General features: G+C 39.8%; 1 protein-coding gene across 3 annotated transcripts in view; it reads left to right on the forward strand.

Moving 5' to 3' along the window:
- The window catches only part of HPCAL1 (hippocalcin like 1), a 1,334,575-nt gene that overhangs the window by 670,379 nt on the left and 641,475 nt on the right, over nt 1–22,721 (forward strand). The window contains exon 3 of one of the 3 annotated variants that reach the window (XM_044079320.1): nt 17,740–17,822. The exons of the other annotated variants lie outside the window; for them this stretch is intronic. The gene's annotated coding sequence lies outside the window, so the exon portion shown is untranslated. The remainder of the gene's footprint in view (nt 1–17,739; nt 17,823–22,721) is intronic. 3 annotated transcript variants of the gene reach the window in all.

Genomic DNA, 22,721 nt, shown 5'->3' on the forward strand with positions numbered 1-22,721 from the left:
GTGGCTGTCCTCCATTCTGCTGAGACAAAGCCAGTGCACAGGATTATGTTGAATAGGGTGTCTAGTGGTGCTGAGAGCTCTTGTCTGAGTTCATGTAGGACACAACCAGGGATGTTTTCAGGTCCCATGGAGGCTGTATTGTTTTGCTTTTGAGAGGGCATTAATGACCTGCTCCCCTGGTGATGAGGGGAGGGGGGCAGGTGCTAGGGATATCCTGGTTTACTGTTTGGGGGATGGGGGTGAAGTTTTCACTGAACTTGTCTGCCAGCAGGTTGGCTATATCTATGGCATTTGTGTATGTCGTATTCTTGACCACCAGTTCAGAGCAGATTTGGGAGTTATCCTTGAGATTGCAGACGTATGCGAAGAAGGCCTTTTGATTGTCCTTGGTGGATGTTCATAGGTTCATAGGTAGGTATTAGGCTATATGCCCAAGGGCCTACGTAAGCCTAGCCAATGAGGTTCCCTGGCTTACGCCACCCAAGAAAGTTATTTTCCTGTGGCCAATTTGGACTTGAAGTTAGCCTTAGAGGATTTCACCAGTAACCTTATTTGCTTGTTCAGACAAAGGAGAGATTGCTTCCAACTTGGCACCTGCTTCTTGGTTTTGGACAGCAATTCTTTTTATTGTAGAGTCTGTTTATTGCTGCTGTCCACCAGACAGGTTTACTCTTCCTTGAGGAAGATGATTTGGTCCTGTCTGGTATTGCTGAGTCCATGCAGATATATAGGTGTTCATATAGTTTTTGGTGTAGGCTTGGACATTAGTACTTGTTCCAACTGGAGGGCTGGTGGTTGTGAAGCTGCTTATACCTGCTCTCAGGAAGTTGTAGTTGTGAAGATAGGTGAAGGCTGCCAGCTTAACCAGATAGAATTCTGTAGATAATTCTCATTTGTAAATATTAATGTAAGCTACAGGCTTGTTCTCTTAAATGTAAAAAGACTGCATTAGATATTGAAATGCAAAAATGTAACAACAGTGCACTTTGCTGTAAGAAAGTTAAGTTAAGCATTTCATGACCGTCTTTGATGTTAAAATTTGAAGTCAATACGTCTAGAGGGAGGCATCTTGACTATTGTTTTAAGGCTAGAGTTAATGGCTAGAATTTGCATGTATATATGTCCTTTATTGCTCTGGTTTCTGACCAGGTGTAAAGAATGTAAATGTAGTTTGGGAGGGTGGCCTAATGGTTAAGGTGTTTGCCTTACAAACACAAGGTGTAGGGTTTGAGTCTCACAAGGGATAATTGGCTAGGCTTAAAATGGCTCACAAGGGCAGTTAGCTTAGTACTAATCTATGAACCTATGCTAGCCTGGGAACACCAGAGAAGTGTGAAGAATGATGTCCTGTGAAGCAGCTCTGTGCTATCAATTTAAAGAGAGAGAATCAGAGAACTCTGAGCATTTTGTCTTGAACATTTAACTCACCAGCACTGCCTGTTTCTATATGTAAGTTATTTAGAACTGTGTTTTCTCTTAGATATAGCTAGGAATTAGGAAGATTAGACTGTGTTTTTCTGTGTTGATGTTAGAACTTTTCTGCCGTATTATTTTAAGTATTTCTCTGTGATCTCTGGACTCTTGACTAGCACTGTATAATAAGAAATATTGTCTTGTGTTTTTATTTATTAAATATTTTTCAACCTTTTAACTCTGGCTGTTTTGTGTAGAGATAATTTACGATCTAAGAGTACATTGCATGTATATAGTAATGCTGTACCAAGTCACTCCAAGTCTTGACTGTTGGGTCACACTTACCATTTGGATAATAATATTGCACAGTAATAATTGGACACCCTTTTAAGGGCTTTTGAGTAGCTGATGAATATTAGTGGGTGATGGCAGTGATTTCTACCTATAGTCTGGGTAAAAGGGGCACAGCTGGAGAACCTGTGCCAGCCTTCCCCAGGAGTGCCTGTGAGGTTATATGCAACTCTTATCTTAGTGTGTGTGTGTATGTGTATCAGCTACTTGGGCAGGGACTCGAGGCACTGATTGGACAGAGAGGGTGCTGGAGGTTTTAGCTTGCCCACTAGGCTGAGATCTGGACACTATAGCTGTGCCAGTAGGAAGTCTTATTGGGGACTTGGGGAGAAACCAGCCCCAGACTGACTGATCTCTGTGTGCTCTTAAGGGAAACTGTACTTTACTGTTTGTGTGTATTTATTATTTTTTTCCCTATATGGACGCCCCCTCACTGGTGTAGTGGGGAGGATTGAGGCTCCTTGATTGCTGGGCCAGGGCACAGGCATCATAGTAGTCAGCTTTGGAAAGGTTTTTTTGTTCGACCCTATCAATGGAGGGGGGTCAGAGGAGATGGTGACTTCGTAAGTGATTTGTTTATGGTCGGATCTTACCATGGAGGATGACACTGTAGGGGTACTACAGTGGATACTCATGTTGCTTAGTACCAGGTCCAAGATGTTTTCACCTCATGTGAGGGTGTCGACCAGCTGATCCAATGCATTGGCATTGACAAAGTCGAGGAATCTCTTGGGGTTCATGTTTGAGCTAGAATAGGTCTTCCACTCTATGATTGGGTAGTTAGTTTCCCAGGATTAGGGTAGAGGGTTGAATCTTGATGGATTCAAGCAAGTCCATATAGGTGGAGTGGGCTTCTTGAGTCATGGTCGGTGGTCTGTAGCTATGATTTGAATAGATGTTTTGTCAGCAGTTAACTGCACCTGGAGTGTCTCCTGTGTGTCATACCGTCTGACCAGCCTGGAGGTGTGTATGTCTTTGATAAACATTGAAACTCCATCTACATTGGCTTTGTAGCCCTCCATTTGGGGTCTGAAAGTATGGTAGGACAAGTAACCTGGTAAGATCGGGGTGCTCTCCCCAACTTTGAACATGGTTTCAGTGACTGCACAAATGTCAGCATCTTTCAGGGCAAAGCATACTTGCAATGAGTGCAGTTTCATGTTAAGACTACTAGCGTTTAGCAGCATGACCTTTAAATTTTGTTTAGAAGAATTTTTCACATTGGTAATTTTGTCCTCATGACTTTGCCTAAAAAAGGCAATAAGGGGGAGGCAACAGCTTTTGCCTGAAACCTAAGGGAGACAGATGAAGGCCATCTCTAGCAAAGCATTGTGGTCTGTCAATCATGTCCTCCCAGGCTGTCGGGTACTGGATCCTCTTGGAATGACACCAGCAACTAAGCCAATTGTTAGTCACTCATTTTCTGTTTGTATTGAGGCATCATTCTGGCTGACTGTAGGATGCGGCTTAGGGCTAGGGACATACCTGCCTGGGACACATTCACTGAGCTCAATCATCTCTCTTCATATAGTCCAGAGAGGTACATCTCAAGTTATTCACACCAACTTAGACTGTGACAGAGTCATAACAGTACCTGTTGTTGAGAGACTTGATTTTGAAAGTGATATGGTGGATTCTAGCACCTGACAAGCAACTTACTGTGACTTTCCCCTTGTCTAGCCTGGTGAGGGACACATCTGTGTGTTTCACAATAGTCTCTTATGACTAGTATGTTGGGTTTGTGGCTGGGCCTTAGAGGCTGAGAGACACATGCATGTGTACTATGTGTGGTGCTTGGTGCTGTGGGTTGGGATGTGCGTGTGTGCTTTTGCCTCAGAGGTCTCTTTTGTTTAGGTATGTTTTTGTTGAGGACCTCAACATATGTAGGAATGTACTGTACAGGTGTGAGTAATGGTAGAGGTGTAGTGTTTGTGCAGACAACCTTCTCATTGCTAGATATACTGGCTTGTGATTGAGACAGCAAGAATTCTAGGTTCTTAATGTAATTTTATCTCTCATATATTGTATTCCTAGATGGTAGAAGAAGAGGGTTATCATTGTACATGAGGCAGTTGCTACATTGTCTCAGGATGCCCATATCAACCAGACTAGCAGGACTAACCACAGGAAATTGTCTGTCCACGGTTGTCAGAATCTCTGAAAGAGAGGTCAAGGATGGTAGATTGGGTACAATAAGAACAGAGTACCTATAGGTGTGAGTAGGCCTGGATAAAACAAACACAGTAGTTGCAGGGAGAGTGTCAGTTACACAGGAGTGCTGGTAAGGGAAAAATGTAACTGATACCTCACAATGGGTTAAAACACCATAGCAGCAGTGTGTGAAGAGCAAAAAAGTGCAACACCCTGCAATCACAGGGTTTAAAATACCAGAAAAGATGCAAGAATCTAGAAGCTGAAATTACTACCCAGTTCTGCTAGCCCCTGCACGTTCAACCAATCACTCATACTAGAAAAGGTCAGGCAGCCCTTTTACTTTCCCTAACAGAGAAGACAAGCCCCTAGCAGCGTATGATGACCGCCAAAAGCACAGGAAACACAATAAACAAAACAACCAGGCCTGGATACAGCAGGCCTCTATCCAGACAATGCTACCTGACTGTAACACAGAAACCTCAGAAAAAATGCACAGAAAAGCAAAGATAGAGCACTCACAAACAGAAAATACAACTCTCAGTATGAAAAAAGCAGTTTGCAGTTGAGTAATTCAATAAAAATGCAATTACAGTAATGAATCACCAGCTAGCAATAAAAATACAGTTAAAACAGTATAAAATGGTACACAAGTGAAACAGTAAAAAACTTTATAACAGTGCAAAGTGTAGTAGATTAGCTGTATAACACAACTGTAAGCATTAAGAACTTCAATTCAATGAAATAAACATTTTGCTCTTGGAGCCACAGGGAATTTCTGCTGTTTCACAGTGATGAATCGCCACTCAGCCTGGTAAAAACAAGCTTAATACTTGTACTCAATGATAGGTCTGATGAATGCCAAATACAGTGGAACAATGACTTCCTTGGACTTAGATGCCCTACCTTTGTTTATAAGTTGTACATTATAGAATTATTTCCTCACCATTGTAGATACATGATGGTCAAAGGCTAGATTGCTATCTGTGTGTGTCCCTAAGTCCCTGACTGCTGAGACAGCTCTAAGGGGTGTGTTGTCAATACGATACTTACCAAGGATGGTTGACTTCCCAAAGGTACTGTTATACATTTCTTGGCATTTAGTTTTAGTCCATGGCTCTGACAGCAGTTTGTCTGTGTCAGCCCCTCCTGGAGAACATTTGTCATTGTGAGATTCAATGACAGTTCCTAATTTGCAATCATCTGTAAATTTAGTCAGCCAGAGACCACTGACATTGGCCTTAATGTCTGAGAAGAAAATGTCAAAAGGGAGCAGCCCAAAGACTGACCTCTGAGGGACTGTTAGGGATGTATTGGCTGGGTATGGTTGGAGAGTAACTTTACTTGAACTTTACCTATAGAATGCTTCACTTGCATTAATGGGATTAGAACCCTGAATGAAATATCAAATTCTTCTGACAAAAAATAATTTCGTTAAAAATTAATTATAAACAAATCACAGTGTTATTGTTAGGGCCCAACTCTGACTCCATTCATGTTTGTATGATCCTATATTGCTACCTCTTTACCCTACACACCTTGCTTCCAGCTAGGTTACACATAAAATATGAAACTAAGCATTATATACAATGACAAACTGCAAGCATTTTAATACATTCCCTGTAATGCATTCATACCCAGAAACAGCAGTGTATGTAAGTTCAGTAACTTGCACTTCAATAATAGGTTGCAATGTAGCACTAGTTTCCTCAAAGCACCCATCTTTACTTGTTTCCAGTCTGAATTAGTAATGAAACAACACAAAATCTTGCATTAACAATTAGAGATGGCATTATGTCAGTGTTGTAAAATGTTGTTTGCCACTTCAGTTTTAATTAACATTTTACTGTTTTTTTGTTTTTTTTTTTCTCTCACAGAAGACTGGTCACAGTCACAAAATTATGTCCGCAAAGTGTTAATGTAGCACACAATTGTATGTATGTATTTTTGTGGTCTGGCTATGTTATGTTCCACAAAGGATTAAGGCTTTGAGCTACAAAGCTTTATTCTGCAGCCTAGGTTTCTTTTGTTCAGTCCGTATTTGCCTGATATCTCAGTGAAGGAAGTCTCTTAACCAGTTACTGTTTCTGGGCAACTCTTTTTAAAAGAGGCATTCACACCTAGTCACTTGGTTAATAAATATAACTTTTAAAAATGTGCAGATACTATACTGGTCAGTAGATTTGTGTAAGTATTAGATCATTCCCCGTCATCCAGTCTCTTCTTGTGTATTAATTTTACTGGAATGATTCTGCATACATACAACCGTTTAATAAAGCAGTTGTGGAAAATGAGTTGCCTTAAATTCTCCAACAGGTAATTACTGCACTTGGATGCTTTAAGAATAAAAGATACAGAAAACTGCTAGCAAAATGTCACTTTGAAATGTTAAGATAATTGAGTCTAAAGATGGTTTCAGTTTAATCTCCTGCTTGGGAGTAGTTTCCAAATGTTCTATGTATAAATACTTGTAAAATGTTTTAGCTGTCAGATATTTAATTTCATTTTGTATCATGTCCCCACATAACATACCACTGTAAAATATTTATGAGTGTACCAAAAAAAGCGTAATCTTATGTAAAGTATAATCTTAAGTATAATTACACCACTGGTAGTTATGTGATGAAACATGTATTAAAATTTTAATTTTACTTTTACCATTTATGTTCTTCAATATGTTTTAAATATCAAAAGTGAAATAACCAGCATGTCTTAAATGTATTTTATTTTGCATTTCTGTAAAATAAAGACATTATCTGTTAAACCCTAGTGTCACCCCTGAACATTTTTGTAGGATTAGCATTGTGAATCCTCTGGACATTTAATACTGCTTATTCATATTAATAATTACAATATAATGGTTTATGCAAACTAATATGTCATAAAGCTTACAACTGTATGGTTACACATTAGTACAGCTCGAGAGATGTCGACTGTTTCTTCATGCTAAAGTTATTCCTGCTGTAATTTTCTTATTTCTGTAAACATTTATACAGCAAAGTAACGTGCCTAGAACTGCTTAGCTTTGTATGAAATCTCACAGCAGGATGAAAAACAGTGCTGCTGATAGTATATATGCATGTTTAGCAGCTACTGACATATTGTAATTTGTTTACAAAATAAAGTATTTCTGGTGTCTATCATAATTTATAAAATTCATTTTAAGAAATGGAATTTAGTTATTGCTACCACCTTGCAGCTGAGGTTGTGTTAAATAGTTTGCTGTTTATTTAGTAACACTTGATCGAGAGAGAGATAATTATTTGTAGTGCTTAAAGTGCCATAATTGTGCTCCGAAATCTGAAAACAAGATATTCATATTTAGTGCTTCCCTAGTGTGAGACCCTGTCTTAACAGTACTGATGGGTAATTAACAAAAGCTTGTTCAGGACCCCCAAAAGCGGTTAAGATTAAGGCTTGCATTAGGGATTAAAAATGGACTGTACCAGCTAGCAAAGAACAGTGGCAGAAGGAGAAAAAACTCTTTTTAAAGCTGTTGAACTTCACTCTACCACATTTAGAAATAGAAACTTTGACAGTACAAAGTGGCTACTGCTTAAAAGCTCTTTAGTTATGCTTGCTGCCCCTTATTTTGCAGTGTGTTCCTGATTTTACTTTGTATATTTGCCCTCTCCCTTGTATTTTGCTTTATTTTCTGGTAAATTATTGAGAATTGCATTAAGTCCAACAATTCCAGACATTGGAGTTAAGTACTTATGTTCTGGAAATTCATATTGAAGCAAAATCTGTTGCTCTGTTAACTTTATAAGTTACGTGTAGCAATATTTAAACCTGTCCCTGATTTGATCCTTTCTGCCCCTATTCTTCTTTGCTTAAGAATTCTAGGCAAATCCAAAAAATACGAGAGGCATGCTGCTTTCTGTTTGACAGTGCTTTCCAAGTGTTTTACCCTCTTTCAAACTGGTAAAATGCTTTACACTGTGCCACTTTGTCTCTTTTTCCTTCCTATAACCGGTAGTATGTAGCAAAGATAATGCTCCATGCTTCATGCACCACAAAATAATTGACTGGGTCTTATTGATCATAATCTTTTATGTGTTCTTGACTTGGAGGCCAAGATTTACCTCTCAAGCTTCAATCTAGTGATGACTTTCTTGGCTTCCATGTCTCAAACATATAAAGTAAGTAGGTTATGATTAGTGATCCAGTCATAATCCTCATTTGTTGCTGTGATTATATAAAATGATTTTGTCAAAAAGCTTATTGAAAGTTAAACTTTCCAAAATTCTAATGGAGGCAGCATTACTGTAAATTTTAAGTTTGATGCCACAGTGAAAAAAAATTTAGAGTGGTGGTCTTTAATATTCTGAGTGGTTTGTTATTTATGCATAAATTTTCCCACAAGAATTTTTATATTTCTGCAAACCTTTCAACAAGTGACATGCAACGTACCCAGAATTTGTTAGCCTTGTTTGAAAGCTCACAGCAACAAAATCAAGAAGCAATGAGACTTTAAATTTCAGGTTTGGTGCCACAGTGAAAAAGTTACTGAGTGAATGTCTTAAACTAGTATAGTGGGTTGCATTGGTCAGGATGTGAAAGCAGTTTAAGTTGATTGGGTTCATGTTAGTCTGCCCTGGTGGCATGGATTCAAAGCCCACTTCCCTTTAATGAGGTTGTGATGTCAGTGTCTCAACAGGTAGCACATAATCTTCAGAGTATAGTATTAGAAAACCTTAAAGGTACAAACATTTGGTTAAGATGCAAAGAAAGAGGATGAACTTATTTAAATGTATCTGCAAACAAAAGCAGACCCAGTAGAAGGAAAGGAGTTGCATAGTAAAGTATTGAAGCCTATAAATGTTGCAAAGCAGGAAGGAGAAATGATTAGCAGACCTGAAATAGAAGAACCACTCACTGAACTATACCAAAGTAATGATATTAGGAGAGATGGAAAATGCACAATCTGAGCATAATTTTCTGAACTTTTCTTTTGTTAAAACAGAAGGATCCAAAAATGGAGACTTCTCAGCTGCAGGTGAGTATTGAGAAGGAGAAACATATCAATAAGATAGACTGCACTCATTGTCATCATCAACCTTATTTACCCCATTGCATAGATGGGTTCTAGGTGTTGCATCAACTTTTTCTGCCTCTCTCAACTAGTGCCATTCTCCTACCTTCTTCAACAGCCATGCCTGACTGTCACAGGTCTTCTTTCATGCCGTCCATCCCTCTCTTTGGATACCATTGTTTCCTCTTGCCTTGTTTTCTCACCCACATCTTCCTCACTAAATCATCATCTGCTTTTCTGCACATGCACCCAAAGTACTGTAATCTGTTCTGGTTGATGTTATCTGTAATTGTTACAGTGCTGACTTCTGATGTTATTTCTTTGTGTGCCACAGTGTGCACCCTACCACCCATTTCAGGCACTGCATCTCCATCACCTCTAGCTTCATTAACTGCTCTGTCTCTTGATTGCTTAGGTTTCTGCATCATACAGAAGTACTGTTCATGCCGCTGTTTTGTATGCCTTACTTTTCAGTTTCATTGGCAGTCTTCTGTCACACACTACTCCTGACAACTATGTACCATTTGCCTGCAGCCCCTCTGATTCTAGCTTTGACCCCCTTATTCAAACTTTCCTGCTACCCAACCACCCTTCACAGATACTTGAAGATGTTAACCTGTTTTACTGTTTTCCTTCTATCTGCGTTTCCAGTTTCCCCTCCTGGGTTCGAACACTTTTTTTTTTTTTTATTTGTGCCATTTGGACCTTGTACGTAGCTTGTACTAATTCTCAGTGTTTTCAAGAATTATAACCACCGCAGAACTGCCCAAATCAGCTTTCTTTAGAACCTTGCATTATGCTGTCTCCAAGTCTTTGAAAGCCCTGTTGGACTTTTTCCTCATATATAGCTTCTTTTCTAAGAAAGACTAAACTAGTGTAGTTAAGGGAAGGAAAGCATATTTCTGTCAGTGGAAGATGGAAAGTTCAAATCAGGGATCACTCTTGGCAACCTTTGTAAGTAAGAAAAAATAAGGCTGCAGATAAGTTTTATTCAAAGATATATTTTGCAGAAAGAGGTTAAGTGAAGCAATGTAAAGACAAAGGAGATAGGTTAGTACATGCTGAGAGAGAAGAACCTTGAGCAGATCTCTAATGGGAGTCCTACACTGAAGGGAAAGGGTTCTATGCATCAAATTTATAAGGAAAAACAAACTAATACATTGAAATAGCAAGTGATACTAAACTTTTATGAGCTGCCTTTTTAGTAGAGTTAGACACGAAGACACTAGTGCTTGTTTTAGTAGGAGAGGAGACAGTGCCCTTCTACATCACAACAGAATAACCCTGGGGAAACTCCAGAGATAGCTGACCTCCAGGCAAGTAAGATAAAGTTTTTTAAAAATAAGCACAATGGGAAGATGAAATTTTAAGCAGAGCAAGTGACCGTTTAGATAGTTGTAGGAGGAGAAGCCTAATAAAATGGTCACACATACTACCTGTACTGGAGTCGCTAAAGGACTTATTGTACAGAATAAGGAAGGACACAGAAGTACTATTACATCAGCTTTTGATGTCCAGGCCTTTCAGAAACATAACAGTGAGGTTAGCATATAGTCATTCAATTAGAAGTGCACCTAAGAAGGGATAAGACTACAGCACAGATCATGGTGGCCAGAAATAATTAAAGAAGTTGCAATTATAAAGGAATTCCAAATACTATTCTAGCATGTCCAAAGGTCAGTTGTCAATCTCCTCTCCGGTCCAGCTGGTGAATCTGGGAATCTTGAGGCAATGTTACAACTGCCTCATGTACACAGACAACCCTCTCCTCCTCCCAACAAATTCCAACACATGTGAGAGATGCAACCATATAGCCAAACTGGAGGCTAAGCTCTCTCAACTCAGTACTGGCGTAACCAGTCAGGAGGAGAAGGAAACCACACTCACTACAATTCCAGTCTCACATAGACCTACCACGACAGCAAACCAAACACATAAACACACAAAAACATACTCGGAGGCTCTAAATAAAAATCTGCCTAAGCAGCAGAGACCTCCAAAGCAGACACCCAAGCAACCGCTACCCCAAAACAAAACACGTGCAACACATAGCTCACAAAGCCAGTGTGCTGAACAGTCACAGCCCTTAAGGCTAAACAACACACCGTATACACTTGTAATAGGTGACTCTATCGTCAGGCACACTGACGTCCTGCTCACCAGGCTGAACAAGGAGAAGGTCATGGTGAGAGCTGCCTGTCGGGCGCTAGGATCTACCACATAACACAAGCACTCAGGTCACTCCAAGGCAAGTACAAATATGACTCAGTCATTGTCCATGCTGGTGTGAATCACCCGAGACGTACCTCCCTGGACTACATGAAAAGAGACATAGAGGAGCTCTCTGAGCATGTAGCCCAGGCTGGTATGACCCTGACCTTGAGTAGCATCTTACCCTCACCAAGAATTATGCCACAATATGAAGACAAGATGATCAATTTCAACAATTGGCTTAAGTATTGGTGTCATTCAAAGGGCTTCCAATGCCTGTCAGCCTGGGATGACATACTCGACAAGCCACGATGCTTCGCTAGGGACGGCTTGGACCTGTCACCCCTGGGCTTTCAGATATTGGCAAAGGCTCTTGCTACCCCGATAGTGCCTTTTTTAGGCAAGGATCAAAAGACAAACCCACCTCCATAGGTATCACAAGGGATAAGAAACTAAGAGTAATGCTACTCAATGCCAGAAGTCTAAACCTCAAGATGCTCTCCTTAGCATGGAGAACATGGATATCTGTGCAGTAACAGAAACCTGGTTCAAGGCTCCCGAGAGCACCCCAGCACTACCAGGTTATTTATACCTCATACCATGCTTTTCGGCCCCAAAACTTGGACCGAACCACAAAAGGAGGGGGGAGTATCAATATTCGTCAAAGATACCCACACCTCCAGGTTGGTGGCACAACATGAAGCATCAGAGACCATCCATGTGCAACTAACAGTGGGTAAAACTGCCTTCCAGTTTATAGCTTGCTACAGACTACCCTCCCAAACCCAGGAACCCCACTCGGCCTTCCTGAGAACACTGGAAAATATGAAGGTCTCTCCAAACACCATTATATTGGGCGACTTCAACTACCCAAACATAGACTGGGAGCATTACTCTAGCTCCAACACCCTAGCCCAAAGGTTCCTAGAATTTATAAACTCAAATGCTATGGAACAACTTGTTACCACTCCCACAAGAGGGGAAAACCTACTGGACCTGATCATCACCAACATGGGGACTCTATGCTCCAGACCAAAAGTGTATCCCTCACTGGTAAGATCAGACCATAAACTAATCTCACTGGATATTCACATCCCGACCCCACCCCCTGCCCAGAAAACCACAGTGAAAAACTTCTCTAAAGCAAATTTCACACTCCTCAAAACCGAGGTGGAATCCTTCAAAGCCCCCGGGCCTGTGGAAAATACGTCCCAGACTGCAGAATCCTTTATAAACACATTCTATTAACACCTTCAGGAATGCATGGATCTTGCAATCCCAAATAAAACCAAGACCCAATCCTCCAAAGGCAGATGTCCTGTCTGGTGGACCCCAGCCATAAATAAACTATACAATAGAAGGAGGAAGCTACTACATGATAGAGCAAAATCCCAAAAAGGGAAGGCATCTCTGATCAGTATTAGCAAGAAACTACGGGCACTCATAAAATCGTCTAAGGCCAGCTTCGAGAGAAAAATTGAACAGGACACTAAGGATAATCACAAGGCTTTCTTTAGTTATGTTAGGAACCTGGGTGGGAATTCCCAGATATGCTCAGAATTAGTCCAAAATGACAAAAAATACACCGAACCCACAGACATTGCCAACATCTTAGCTGACAGGTTCAGTGAAACCCCCCCCCCCCCACCAAAAGGGAAAATATCTATCCCAGCCAGAGTGCTGCCCCCTGACATCTCAGATGCTCAGGTAAGAGTCGCCCTCTATAAAGCAAAAAACACAGCATCAATGGGACCAGACAGTGTCCCGGGCTGCGTCCTACATGAACTCCAAGAAGAGCTAAACCCAAACATAAAACTATTGTTCAATCTCAGCCTTACTACAGGATATGTACCCAAAGAGTGGCGTACAGCAACAGTGGTCCCTCTCCACAAAGTTGGTGCCTCAACGGATCCTGGAAACTGTCGCCCCATAAGCCTGACTAGCTTGGTCTGCAAAGCTATGGAAAGGATCATCATGGACCTCATAAATAAAGATATTGGGGACCTACAGACACTGGATCCTACCCAGTTCGGCTTTAAGGGCAGATCCTGCCTCTTAAACCTGGTTGATTTCTTTGAAACAGTCACCAAGGCCATTGACAAGGGGAAGGTGGTCCACACAGCCTACCTGGACCTCGCAAAAGCCTTCGATACAATACCCCACTCGGGCATTATAGATAAGCTCACCAGCTAAAATATAAACCCCTATGTCACTAGATGGGTTGCAAACTGGCTCAAGGACAGAACCCACATGGTTAGAATTGCTGGAGCCATGTCAGACTCCAAACCAGTTACAAGTGGCGTCCCACAAGGCTCAGTCCTGGGACCTCTCTTGTTTGGTATATATTTCTCGGAGGTACAGGCCAACACGGAAGGACTGTGGCTGACCAAGTTTGCAGATGACTGCAAACGAGTGCCATAATAGACTCTCCAGCCGACACAAGCATCCTCCAAAAGGGCCTCATAGAAACAGACAACTGGTGCCAGAGCCATGGCCTCAAGCTAAACGCCAAAAAGTGTATAGTCATCCCCTTTGGCAAAAACAAAGTGCCCACAAATTACCACCTAGGTGGTAATCCATTAAGTACAGAAGAAGTAATTAGGGACCTGGGGACCCAAATTGATAGCAATCTCTCATTTGACAACCACGTGGCCAAAGTGGTTAGAAGAACATTTTATATAGCCCACCTAATCATGAAGGGATTCACATCTAGATCAGGGGAGGTCATCGTGCCTCTTTACTCATCCCTCATCAGGCCCATAATTGAGTACAATGCCCCTTTTGGGATGTACCTTACCAGACACCTGCAGCAACTGGAAAGACCCCAAAAGTACCTCACCAAGAGAATCAAAGGGCTCAAACAGATGCCATATGCTGCCCGGTTAAAGAAACTCCAGCTCTACTCAGTGGCATACCGTCTGTTCAGGGGAGATCTGTGCCTGATGTATAAAGCCATGTCCAACCCGGAATTAATGGACATACTGCACCTCAGAAAATCCAAATCCCATCGAGCTACACGCTCGAGAGACTTGAACCTCAGCACTGAAATAAATAGGACATGCTGGTGGGACAGATTCATAACCCAGAGGCTCCCTTCTCTCTGGAATAAAATCCCAGTCCAGGTTAAGCAGAGTCCCTCATTGACTCTCTTCAAGAGGAATCTTGATGAGTGGATGGGAGATCGTAGGTTTACCCCGGGTATCACTTCTGTGTCACTGTTAGACAGAGGCACAGTATACTAACCTTGAAAAAGGGCATAGCAAAATTAATTTAAAATGGGTGATAAAAGCCAAACACACTCTGGCTAGGCTTATAAATGCCCTAGGGCAGATAACCTAGTATGAACCTATGAACATACCTACCCAAGAAGTCAACCAGCTAGTTCTTCAAACCAACCATAACGGTCTGTCTGGCATACAGAAAGTGAGGAAGTACAAACCTCTCCAGTACTTGCACAGTCTGAGCCAGTTGTTACGTTTATTTCCAGATCTGAATGGTTTGTCTTACTTTTGCATGCAAGTCCTCATAAGTCAATTATACCTTTTTAGCCAATGTATTTGAAACCCATAGTCCTGTATTTCAACCTGTTTGCAGTCCATCAATACCGATAATTTGATTTCAAATCCTCCAAAAGAAATTTAGAGAAATAGTTTGATTGTACTGTATTGATCTTGTAGCCAAGTAATTAAACTAAACTTATCTAAAATCATAAACAGAATTGGCACATCTTACTGTGAGTTGAAGCATAACAAGATGTCCTTCAGAAAGTAATGGAAAGGTGCTGCCCACCCCATTGGTACCCATGAAGAAATGTTTATGTACTCTATATAGACAGTGGTTTCAGACTCATTGAAAATAATTGGGGGTTGGGGGGGTAGGCATCTCTGCCTTGTACTCCGTGTGAGTGGAAATGGCACAGGAAAGCATCACAGAGAGCTTAATTCAGGCAGGTACCTTTATAGGTTTTCTCCAACAGAATCCTGAACTTTTGTAAAACCCATCTATTTTTGCACTTTAAAATGGATCACTCAGCCCTGTCAAATGTCTCTTCACAATCTAAGTGCAAGTGGTAGGTTACACTGACAGCAAGTCTTTTAGAATTGGCTCACTATTCCCCTCAAGTCCAGTGACCTTTTTCTGTCTGCCTTTTTATTCCTCAGTATATGCATTCCTTGTATCCATGTCTAGTCCTCCCTTTTTGGAAGAATTAAAAGGCAGCTAGCATCGCATATCCCTCCTTTATGAACCTGCATCTGTTTTAAAAGTGATTTTTTTTTTCTACATTATTGTTTTTATATACACTTACTCTGGGTCTTACCTGTATTACACAATGTGTAATGCTTTCACCCTCCTTTTCACCATTCTTCTGCTATGTTTTAGCTGCAGTAAGGTCCTCAAGCCTTTCTTTATATCCTTTTAAAACTCTGCATTGCTGTAAAATGACTTCTTATCAAACATAAAGGCAGAAAAAAAAATAACTGTAGCAGATAGTCAACATCTTGATCAGTTCTTCTAGTATGCTTCCATGTGTTTGTAAAACCACTTAACTGCTGTTCCCCGCCAGTAAACCCTGGAGTTTTGCAGAGTTCATAGGTTTGTAAATACTAGGCTAACTGCCATTGCAGGCCATGTTAAGCCTAGCCAGTGTCCCTTTTATAGGTGAGAATCAAACTCATGTACGTTCCATCTGTGTGGTAAACACCTTAAGTGCTATGCCAACACCCACTTCACTGTCACTGGAACCTGAGTATCTAATTAAAGCAATCCACTGTAATCTCTACTTCTCAAGTCCAGTGATTATGCTCTTCCTTTGCTTCCCTGTCTGTAGGAGTTAGTGGTCATATATAACCCCTAGCAGTGTTTTTGCACTCTGCCACTCAGGAACTGCTTATGGAGTCTCATCATACCTCTCCGCCTCTTAGTGCAAGAAATCTGGACAAAGCAGATAGCCTAGTACGAACCTATGAACCTATATTCAAGAGAAATCTCGACGAGTGGATGGGAGATCGTAGGTTTACCCCGGCGGTCATCTCTGTGTCACTACTAGACAGAGGCATAGTAAACTAAACCTTAAAAGGGTGTAGTATTCTCATCGTAAGGGGTGGTGTAAGCCACATACACTCTGGCTAGGCTTATAAATGCCTTAGGGCAGATAGCCTAGTACGAACCTATGAACCTATAAGCTATAAATAAAAGTATGATAAAAGCCCGAAAATATGGACAGTTTTTAAATATTGCTCTTACAAACTTAGAAAGTTGATAGAGTAACAGATTTTGGATTAGCACAAATTTTCTAAAGGCTGTGAAGCCTGAAACTCAAATATCTGTTATTTTCTAACTTCAGTCTTTATTTGCCACTAATTTGCCAAAGAACAACAATTTTATGAAAAAAGGACCAAAAATATGAGGCAAAAATATGGACCTTCTGTGAAAATCTGTACACTTGAGAGGTATGTTCCCCATTTGTGTCTTGAGAATTCAGGTGCTCATTTGTTTACCCTTCAGGCTCCTCACCTGTGAAACCTACCACCAAAGTGGCCTGTATTAGCTGGTTTCTGTATATCAATTAAAACTCGCCATTTTGACTTTGGGGGTGGGATGACCTGTGGTGGTTTATAATTTTCTTTGTGTAATTTTGTTTTCATTTTCAGTTGTATAATTTTCCTTAATTGTATCCAGTGTTTTGGTTGATAAGAGACCTAAATAAAGATGAAGAAAACAGCAGTACTTTCTTTCCCTATATTTCGAACCATTTGAAGAACCATCCTTTAAAAGCAGAAAACTTTTTTTTTTGGTTGCAGACTTTTATTGTAAAGGTGAATTTTGGGAAATGGCCTGCAAGTTTAATATATAATTGTATTATCAATACAAAGTAGAATTTTTTATGAGATGTCATGCTTGAGTAGTCAGTATTTGAGCTGAACTGAATGGAACCTAGAAATGACCCTTATAGTAAGCTTGAATTAACCTGCCTCCTTTCAGAATTTTTCCTACTGCATAATTGAATACCCACTAGTCGTGAATGGCAGATCTCTGCACACCATAATTTGTCCTTCATTGTAGTTGTAGGACATTGGGAAACACACACACACATCTCTAATGAGCTATTAGCTCATAGATGTCAGACATTGGCTAACTTGCTCTCTGCTTCAAGCAGTGGTTAAGAAGTTTTCACTGCCCAGGGCTATGTGTGCTAAGTCTATATTGAATATTTTACATAATATTCAGTAAAAACAGTTGACATATTTGCACCAGTAATGTACCTCTGTATGTGGGGAGAGGGGTTGTGCTTCCTCATGTTGGCATGGCCCTACTTTTGGCTCTCCCTTTTTATACCACAAATACAGTATTGTGAATGAACCGTGTACAGCATATGGCACACCTATATTAATGTTAAGTGGTTCGATTAGTAAGACTCGTAAGTGGTGCATAGTCTTGTGTCATCAGCCGTTATTTCATTAAATTGATAATAAGTATATAGTGCATGTTGTCATAAGAGAAGCAGGATGACTTTTTTTGTTTTTTTACTTGTTTGAGATGTAGTGCAACTACAGTTTTCATTAAATTTCTCTCCTCAGGGCAGTTTGAGAACTGGTAACTATGGTTCCAGAAATTAGATTTTTTCCTGACTATGAGAGGAATAGATGAAACGTCTAAGAAGGTAAAGTGTACTATATCTCTAATGTTTAAACTATATCCCTTGGGTTAAATGTAGCATTGAAGAGATGCAAATTTTAGTTACTGTGAGCTGAGAGAATTCTCTCACATATCCACTTGTTTTAATGAGGACTTAAAGTCCTGTAAGATGTGTATTGATGGTTCTTACTTGAGGAATGTTGGTAGACTTTACATTTGAGGTACATGATTTGTTAATGTGATAGAGATTATGAAGGGTTTTCAAAATGAATCTAGCAAGAGGTATCATAAGAAGCAGGTTAAATGTTAAAACAATAAAAGGCATGCAACGAAAGTGAAATTAGTTAATTTCAGTTAAAAGTGAAACACAAATAGTATGTTGTTGCCAAAGTCTGTATGAGATTTGGTTATAATCAGAATAAAAGAAAAACGCACAGTTTTACATACTTTTTTCAGCCAAAAAGAAGGTTGTATGGGTGAACAGCACAACAGATTTTGTCTGTGGGCACAGTGCACTGAAAAGAGTGAATGATGCTTAGAAATGTGAAGCATACAATTTGGAACAAAAGAAAAGTGACATATCTGAGCAGGAAATCATCAAAAGATTGTGTTTGAACTAGGCAAAGGGGTGGAGTGTAATAAGATATATGCTCAAGAATTCAAAGTACCTGGACATGAAAGTGAGCAAGTCAGGGTCATTCTTTAACTTTTTTTCAGATCTAGAAATATTCTCATTGGGTAAGAAATAGGTTATAGGTTCACAGGAGGTTACTAGGCTAGTGGCCCTAGAGTCTTTAAAAGCCTTGCCATGTTAATCCCAAGTTTCCTCATTTGTTCTTTTTGGGTAGTTCCCAGAACAAATTTATGCACAGAGTGGGCCTTTGATCATCACTGGCTACCCCTGTCCATGCGGGACATGGGTGCCACCCTAGGGGCAAATTTGCGGCCTCCCATCCAATTATCTAGGTTGTGTTTGAATAGAGTCAGTGAGGAGCTGGGTTTTATGTGACTAGGAAGTCTATGCTAGAGAAGCGGCAGTCTCTGGGAGATGCATCTGTCTCTCCAGCATGTTCTGTTAATATCGCAAGTTAGGTTGAAATCTGTAGAGCGAGTAACTCTTGTGCCGTTTGACTTGCTGATGTGCAGCATTTCCATTAGAGCAGGGTTGGAGATTGCCCTATAGCCAGGCACAAGTTACCTCTCAGCAGCCTATAAGATAAAGTGACAGGGCTTTCAGCCCGTCCATGTAAGTCATGGTTTGGAGTCCCTGTATTTTCTTAATGAGAAACTTCTGCAGGTGTCTGTTGAGGTACATGCAAAAGGGTGCACTATACTCTATTAGTGGTCTGATGAGGGTCAGTACAGTGGAATTATAGCAGGATGCTATGCCCTTGCTTATGAGGTGTGCTACATAAAAGGCTTTTCTTAGCACGGTGGAAACATGGTCAAAGTTCAGATCGCTATCAGCCTGTTTTCCCAAGTCTCGCACCACAGGGTTGGAACTCAGTGGGGTGCTGTTGGTATTGTAATTTGTAGGGAATTCCATTTTGCCAAAGGAAATAATAATGCATTTTTTTGCGTTTAGTTTTAGACCATGGCTTTGGCACCAATCATTTGTGTTAGCCCTTCTTGTAATATGTTGACATCAGTGGGGGACTCAATGATTGCTCCCAGTTTGCAATCATCAGTGAACTTGCAATTACAAGAATAAAAAATAAGATTATTTTTCCATATAGTTAAAACAGAAATGCGTTCTGTTCAATTCAGATGACTTGCCAGAAGCTTGATATGGTGAAAAGAATTCATGAGGTGCATATGGTTAGGCATCTTATGGTTCTTGTGATTGCCTCCTGAGTATTGTCCTTAGAGTTTTTTTACTCGTGCGAGCTAGCTACGCTGTCAGTTTTATCAGTCATGCTTGCCCCATGAAAAGTTTCAGTGGGTCTGAAATGTAGACTTCAAAGGGAGGTACACTGAATAGAAAGGATGGGTGCAGTAAAGAGAAATATCAAATATGGGTCATGCTGTAAAGCCTGACGAAATTGATATATGCATAGATGCTGAAGTCCTGAGTAAAGATATATAGAGAAATGTCCTCATCTGACAATAGAAGAAGTTGCTACTGCTATGCCAAATGCAAAGCATTTCTCTTTGCCGGATGTTGATTGGGGATTTTGGTGCATTAAAGATGATGAAAATTCCAAGCTTTGTAGATTTAATATGCCTACAGGAAAATGCAGGTTTCTGAGACTTCCATTGATACACTGGTTGGGTGTATTACCAGCAAAGAGCATATATGACCTGAAAATTAATAAGATTAGCTAATTTTGTATTGCAAAGGACTGAAACCTTGACTGTGATGCAAGATATGTGGGTTCAGTTACTGGATCCTGTGGGAGATGTGTCATTTTGTTAGTTTGCCTAATACAGGGAGGTAGTTTTCAGTAGGGCTGCAACCTGTAATAGAGACTGCAGGTTTCTGCTCTGTTGTCAGTGTAGCAGGAGATTGCACATACACTTTCATATGACACAGATCAGAATATTTGATAATGTAAATCAATGGTACTGTACAAAATGAGTGTAATGTTGTTGCAGAGTATCTACAATATATTGTATGTTCATAGATAAGTACCAGGCTAGCTGACCCTGTGACCCTGTGGGCCTTTTTAAGCTCAGCCAATTTCCTTTTTTGTACTCTAAACATTTAGGGGCTCCTCTGCTCAATAATAGTATAGGGGGCATTCTTGGGGTAAACTGTTTCCCATCCATAGATCCAAGTTATGCTTGACTATGGACAGGGATGAACTTTGTTTTATGTGGCTGGTGAGTCTGTTCCAGAACAGTAATATCCTCTGAGAGATGTAGCTGTTCCTCCAAACGATTCTGCTGATGTTGCAGAATAGGTTTATATCCCTAGACTGAGTATTTCTGATGCCAAATGTTCTGAAATGTTCATTTCTGAAAAAGATGTCTATACATTGCTGTATTGGTACCTTTACAACATTCAGCTGACAAGCACATCACATTGTTTCTGTTTTGTAGAGCTGACGCTAGATATTAAAACTACACAATAACACAGGCTTCTTCTTCCAGAAGGAGTTGGATTGCTTAATGTATGCATTAACATACTGGTATAGTGGACTGTCTAACTTGCCTAGTAAATATACAATCTCACAATGTTAGGATTAGGTCATGGTGTCCAGGGGTAGTTTAATTGTTTTGATATGACTTACAGCCATTGAGTGGAAGATTTTTTTTCTGCACCATTTATAATATTCTCTCTTGGATCTTGTTCATGTGAATGTTTTATAGTCATTTCATCATATGAAGAAGTCTGTTCTTTATCCAAGATGGTAATGAGAAAACTGTCATGTAAAAAGTGTCTGTAAAGTGCAAATAAGTCTATTAAAACATAACCTTTTGATTTAGGAAGAAAATGTCTTGCATGTTTCTGGAAATGTATGTAGTGTATGTCTAACCATTTTTTAACACATTTAACAGTAAGTATAGGTTTACAAAGCCACAGAGGGCATTTAAGTGAAGAACTGTCAGAGACTTTAAAATTAGTTATGATAATGTTTTCATTAATGAGAAGTTAATATGACGAGCATCAGAATATGTATATTTAGCTTACGAAAAGCATTGTGCAGTGAATTAATGGTACTTGAATGAATCTGCCTTTTTTGAGTCATGACACCATACCATTGAAGTCAACCATTTATAAATTGTGCTTATAAAACTCCATACAAAATTGTAGTGCGTTTTATGCAGCAAGAGTCAAAAACAAATTCAGTATTGTAGAAGGAATGCTACGTTTTTATTTTTGGCAGTTTTTGGATGCCCTGTACCTCAGTGTAAATGCAGTTTTGTCAAGCTTTTTGTAATCAGTATACAGTAAGTGTTTTTTGTGCTTTGCTTGCAGCAAGGAATTGGTATTCTAACCACACTTGGTGTTATTTGAATATTAAATGGGCAAGTCAAATTCAAAATGTACAGTGGTGTAAATAAGATTAAAAGAGCTTTGACTGCAATCTAGTCTATCGTTTATTATTTATGCATCAACCATTATCATTCTTAATTCAAATGATGACCAGAAATACCAGTTCATTGTCAAAATAACTTGTGTAATTATTGTTGTAGTATAAAAAAACTCTTTCTAATGGGTTTTGACCTGAAAGTTCCTATATCATTAACCCTGTGTTTAGACTAATTGCTTTGTACATTTTTCTGAGGGCTGTGATTAAATGGCTTCATTCTTTTCCGGGAGAACCACAAAAAAATAAAATGTGACATTTTCCTGTTCATTCAGCTATTGTATTGTTTAATCTGAGCTAAGACGTGTATATTTTTAAGATGGCTTAGGATATAGTGAAACTTCTTTCACAGAAAAGGGAGGTCAGAAAGAACTGCACCTCTGAATGAGTTTCAAGAAACAGTGAGAGGTCTAAGCAGAGTACCTTTAAAAGACTTGCATCTCACTACAGTGGACATTAAATTAGTCCCAGAGGTATTTTCTCTTGGTTTTACATGTATAATATGCTCCTGGGGATCCATTCTGATTATCAAGTAATTGTTCATTGAAACCAAATCATCAAATCTATTTTGTTGATATCTATATTTTGTTAAAAATTTACTAATTTGCATAACATTGAGGTGAAGAAGTTTCCTCCTTACCACTGTGTTGTGGTATCCTGAAGTTAGCATACTCTAAAGATAATGGTGTATGGTGGGGCTCCCCTATCACACTCCAGATCATGTTGGGCATGGTTGTAAACAGCAGCTCTAAGCAATGCTTTGCTTTTCAGTATGTCATTCTTGTTGCAGTTATGTTTAAAATGTCTGTGCTTATTATTTCAACATCCCTCAGCTGTAGGACCTGTTTTGGTGAAAAAAATCTAATTTCATTATTTGACATTTTGGATTA

The sequence above is a fragment of the Protopterus annectens genome, chromosome 1.part1 (genome assembly GCF_019279795.1).
Source record: "Protopterus annectens isolate FY-2018-M chromosome 1.part1, PAN1.0, whole genome shotgun sequence".
Lineage (NCBI taxonomy): Eukaryota > Metazoa > Chordata > Ceratodontiformes > Protopteridae > Protopterus > Protopterus annectens.